This window comes from Carettochelys insculpta, chromosome 6 (assembly GCF_033958435.1).
Source record: "Carettochelys insculpta isolate YL-2023 chromosome 6, ASM3395843v1, whole genome shotgun sequence".
Taxonomy (NCBI): Eukaryota; Metazoa; Chordata; order Testudines; family Carettochelyidae; genus Carettochelys; species Carettochelys insculpta.
The window spans coordinates 99,161,116-99,167,115 of NC_134142.1; positions in this window are offsets into that span (position 1 = coordinate 99,161,116).

Consider the following 6,000-nt stretch of genomic DNA (forward strand, 5'->3'; position numbering starts at 1 on the left):
AGCTTCATGCAAATGAGCAGTGTAGAAAATGCAAAATTGTCAACATTTGCATATTCGAGAAGCTTATTTGCATATCCACTGGAAAAAATGAGCAGTGAAAGATGTAGTTTTTCCAGCAAAAACCCTGTCTGTTGCCGACCCCTTACCCTAGAAAAAATCAGGGATAAGGGGCTGCTGACCAAGGGGGTTTTTACTGGCAGAACCACATCTTCATTGCTTGTTTTCCACTATGAATACACAAATGAGCCACTTGGGTATGCAAATGAGCAGCCATTTTGCATTTTCTGCTCATTTGCATCAAGCTGCCAGGGGTAAGTATAGAAGTGCTCTTTCAAAAGATGATCTTCCAGAAGAGATCTGCCGGATGATCTTCTTTCGAAAGGTTGCTGTAAGGTAGACATAGCCTTTGAGATTATCAGACAGACTTGTAGTACTTATAAATAGTATCTACTGTTTTGATTTTTTATCTGTTTCTATCCTTCAGCATTCATGATTTTCAACCTCTTCTTTCATTTCAGAATTTTCAAATGAAGGCACAGACCCCTTTGCAAATCTTAGATGTTGTCTGTGAACACCCTAGGGTCCTAGTCATTCACTGCACTAGATAAATAAATAAATAAATAAATAAATAGCTTTCTGATAGCTTTCTTTGATAGGATAACGAGCCTTGTGGATAAGGGAGAAGCAGTGGATGTGGTATACCTGATTTTAGTAAGGCATTTGATACGGTCTCGCATGATATTCTTATCAATAAACTAGGCAAATACAACTTAGATAGGGCTATTATAGGGTGGGTGCAAAACTGGCTGGATAAATGTATTCAGGGATGAGTTATTAATGGTTCTCAATCTTGCTGGAAAAGTATAACAAGTGGGGCTCTGCAGGGGTCTGTATTGGTACCGGATCTGTTCAATGTCTTCATCAACGATTTAGATATTGGCATAGAAAGTAAGCCAAAAAGTTTGCAGATGATACCAAGCTAGGAGGGGTTGCAACTGCTTTGGAGGATGGGGTCAGAATTCAAAATGATCTGGACAAACTGGAGAAATGGTCTGAAGTAAACAGAATGAAGTTTAATAAAGACAAATGCAAAATGCTCCACTCAGGAAGGAACAATCAGTTTCACACATACAGAATGGGAAGCGACTGTCTAGGAAGGAGTACGGCAGAGAGGGATCTAGGGGTTATAGTGGACCACAAGTTAAATATGAGTCAACAGTGTGATGCTGTTGTGAAAAAAGCAAACGTGATTCTGGGATGCATTAACAGGTGTGTTGTGAACAAGACACAAGAAGTAATTCTTCCGCTCTACTCCACGCTGGTTAGGCCTTAGTTGGAGTATTGTGTCCAGTTCTAGGTGCTGCATTTCAAGAAAGATATGGAAAAATTGAAAAGGGTCCAGAAAAGAGCAACAAGAATGATCAAAGGTCTAGAGAACATGACCTATGAAGAAAGGCTGAAATAACTGGGCTTGTTTAGTTTGGAAAAAAGAAGATTAAGGGGGGACATGATAGCGGTTTTCAGGTATCTAAAAGGGTGTCATAAGGATGAGGGAGAAAACTTGTTCTTGGCCTCCAAGGGTAGAACAAGAAGCTATGGGCTTAAACTGCAGCAAGTGAGGTTTATGTTGGACATTAGGAAAAAGTTCCTAACTGTCAGAGTGGTCAAACACTGGAATAAATTGCCTAGGGAGGGTGTAGAATGTCCCTCTCTAGAGATATTTAAGAACAGGTTAGATAAATGTCTATCAGGGATGGTCTAGACAGTACTTGGACCTGCCAGGAGGGCAGCGGGCCGGACTCAATGACCTCTCAAGGTCCCTGCCAGTTCTAGTGTTCTATGATTCTATGATTCTATATGTAGTTGCTGATTAAAGCCAGCCCAATGCTAATTATTGTTATATTCATACAATCATATTAGTAGTCTTTTGGTACGGTCAGTCAAGATTTTATTTTTATCTTAGAAATAGTTATTCTGATTAAATATTTTTCAACATCTGTAGGATCTTTCTTTCTAGTGCCTGTTCACAGTCCCCTCTTGTGGGCAGTGGTTCTTTATTCTTGTGACAGTGTATCATTCTGAGGTCCATGTGTGGGGTTTGTTTTGTTCAGCAGGTTTCTTGTTTGGTATGAATGCACATCTTTGCCAAATGCTCACTTTTGGTTTTCTTCTAGTGAGTGGCTTGTCCTGTCTCTGTTTATACTACAGCCTGGGCCTTGGGCATGTTTTCCTAATTAGAGCTGGCTGAGCCTTTCTTGCTTTCCTGGGGCTTGTCATAGGCTGAATTACAAACAGTGGTGAGACTAGTTACCCAATTCACTTCATTAATGACACATGTTGCTGAAGCACATTGAGAGACTATGAAAAGCTCAAATATCAGATCAACCTTAAAAACAGATGCTCAAAACCAGCAATGAAAAGAGAAAGTTGTAGACTGTAAGCCAGAACTTTACTCTTTGTAAATATTATTTGAAAATAAAATGAGGGCCCCTTTAATCTAGGATGTTGCTCATTTTTGGCCAGGGGTTAAGACATCACAACAAAGAGTTTATTAAAATACTCAGATTAAAAATTTCTATGCCAGTTTGAACTAGAATCTTCTGCATAATATCATCATGTGACTAGGTGAAAATCACTGGGACCCAAGTGCATTTGCTTTTAATATTCAGACCATGTATCCGTTTGAATGAATACAAATAATGATATAATTACAAAAATAAAAAAAAACAGTCTTCAAATACTCCTTGTATTTCTGTGTTACCCAGAGGTGAGAGTAAGCTGGTGCACCCTGGTACACAGCTTTGGCAAGAGTTGACTGAGCTGTGGCAAAAGCCAGCAGGGAGTATTTAAAGAGATGGTGGGGACCTGAGTTTCAATAGGACAGACCTGAAAGAAATTTTAAGTTATTTTCATGCCGGTGCTACCAGGAAATGTTGAGGCTCTCAAGACACAAGACAGGATCTGAAAGATAGGAGATTTTGAGACCTTCTGGCTGTGTCTACACTTACCAAAAACTTTGCAATGGCCATGCTAATGGCCACATCAAAGAATACTAATGAGGTGCTGAAATGCATATTCAACACCTCATTAGCATGCCACCGTCTGGGGCACTTTGAAATTGCCACTTTTCGCTCCTGCGTGGCTCATCTACTCCGGGTCCTTTTCAAAAGTACCCCACCAACATCGAAATACACTTATTCCTGTGAGCTCATATGCATTTCAGCGCTTTATTAGTATTCTTTGATCTGACCATTAGCATGGACACTTCGAAGTTTTTGGTAAGTGTAAACTTAGCCTCTGTGTTAATAGTCCACTGATTCATAAAGGAGAAATAAAGCCTGATATAAGGTATATGAGAGTACGCCCTGATCTATAAAACAAACTTGTGTTGGTAAAACCAATTGAAACAAGAAAGCTGGTGGCCCTGTAAAGACTAACAATTTTATTATGTGTTCAGGGAGGTTAATATGTTCTCCTACTTGTTTTTGTACTTTACTATTCTTATACTAATGTATACTGGACAAACCAGACTGTCTCTCTGCAAAAGAATAAATGGACAAATCAGACATGCAAAAAAAAAAAAAAACAGAAAGAGAACATTTTAATCTCCGTTTTAACCTGTGCACAGTTACAAACTTGAAAGTTGTCATCCTCAAGCACTGAAAGAAAAAGAAAGAAAGAAAGAAAGAAAGAAAGGGGCCGTTTCTACACAGGCCACTTCCTTTGGAAGTGGCATGCTAATACATGGAGCGAAAGATGCTAACAAGGCACAGATGCAAATTCCCTGCACCTCATTAGCATAACGTTACTTGATTTGGAGTCTGGAAGACCGTTCTTCCAGACTCCAAAAGGCTGTGTAGAAGCACAGCCCCGGGGGCATTTCCGGAACGAAGTTCTTCTTCCGGAGGCCCCTTCTTCCTGAAAATTTGTGGGAAGAAGGGGCCTCTGGAAGGAGGACTTCCTTCCTGAAGTGACCCCGGGGCCGCGCTGCTACACGGCATTTTGGAGTACGGAAGAATGGTCTTCTGGACTTCAAATCACGTGACATTATGCTAATGAGGTGGGGGGAATTTGCATCCATGCCTCGTTAGCATCTTTTGCTCTGTGTATTAGCATACCACTTCCAAAGGAAGTGGCCTGTGTAGAAACGGCAAGAAAGAAAGAAAGAAAGAAAGAAAGAAAGAAAGAAAACCTTCAAAAATAGGTTGCAGTGTGAAACTGCTGAGCTGGAATTCATATGCAAACTTTACACCATCAGAATGGGTCTGAATAGAGAATGGGAATGGCACTTTCCACTTTAGCTATTCTCAGTGCTTTGTTGTGCCGGTACTTTTTGTGGGGGCACCTATGTTAACAGGAAGGGGTACCACTCTGTGGTCTTGCAGGCCTGGTTGATGAGAGGGGCCAGTTCATGGACTGTGGGGTGGCCAGGCAGGGCCCATGATGCACAGGTGTTCTGGAATTTGTGGCTGGGATGCTGGATGCAGGAGGGCTCCTATGTCCCCCTCCATGGGTGCTCCCACTGGGGGACATCATGATGGCCCCTGTACCATGGCTGATGCTGCTTACCCATTACACCCATGGCTCACACAGCCCTATATGGGATGCACCACCCTGTCCCAAGAGGTCTTCAACAGCCGCCTCAACCATGCCAGGGGCACTGTTAAGTGGCTGTTTAGGAGGCTGAAGGGGAGGTTTCGCAGCCTCCTCACAAAGCTGGACATCAACCTCCCAAACATGCCCGTGGTGGTTGCTGCCTTCTGTGCTCTCCACAATATTGTGGAAAGCGGACTGGTGCCCTTCATCCAGGGCTGGTCTGCGGACCCAGGGGCCAGGTATGAGCAGCCACCTGCTGTCCTATGCCACCAGACCCAAAGGGATGGGGTGAGGGTCCAGGAGGCCCTGTGTGAGGCCTTTGCCCAGGGCCTGCACTGACCCCGCCAGCCACCCTTCGCACCATACACCCCCAGCTCCCTCATCCCTCCTCCTCCCCTTACAATACACACCCCCTCCTGTTTCCCTCCTCACGACTCCTCCACCATGCAATAAGGACTCCAGGTTAGGGTGGGAACATCAACGTTTACTGGGGTTTGGGGTAATAAACATTTTTGAAACAACAGAACAATTCAAACTATTTACATGGGGAAACGTTGTACAGAAGTGGGGGACTGGGGTGGGAGACCGAACCTGCAGGGGGGCCCAGGTGGGGGACCAAACCTGGAGGAGGGACCGGGGTGGGGACCAAACCTGGAGGGGAGGGCGAGTGGGAAAGTGGTCAGTTGACCACCAGTGTGGAGGGCTGAGACCCACAGCAGCTGCGGGTGCCTCTGTGTTCAGGGCCCCCTGTGCGGGCTGGGATGGGGCCAGGACCACAGGGAAGTAGAGGTAGGGTGGGGGTGCTGCAGGCTTAGGCTCCCCAGGGTGTATGTGGGGGGGCTGCTGGGGCCACATCTGCACCCACACCAGCCAGGAGCCAATGACCCATTTCAAGGCAGGCAGCCAGGGACAGTTCAGCCAGGAGGTGGGCGGCTGTGGTGGGGGGGCAGCTGCAAGGGGGGCTGCTCCGAGCAGGTCTGGCAAAGGGGTGGGAGGTTGGGCAAGGTGGGTGACCATGGCCTGGGTCAGGGTGTCCAGGCTGCCATCCAGCCACACCCATACCTCCCACTCCATCGCCAGTCAGTCCCAGATCATGGCAGTCATCTCATACATGACTGCCTGGTTGGTGGCCACCTCTTTGTCCCATCACTGGACCCCCCGCCATCACCCTCAGTCTCGGTGGCTCCACCCTTCTGCATGGGGCTGAAGACACCTGAGGGACCTGCCTTGGCCTCAGTGTCCATGGCGGGGGCTGGCGGTGTCTACCAGGTGGTGGTGGGGGCACTGCCCTTGGCCCCAGGAGCCAATGCAGCTCCCCATAGTGGGGGCAGTGGGCTGGCCATGCCCCCATTCGTCTTGCTGTGTCCCAGGCTCGGCAGTATGCCTGCTGCAGCTCTTTTACTT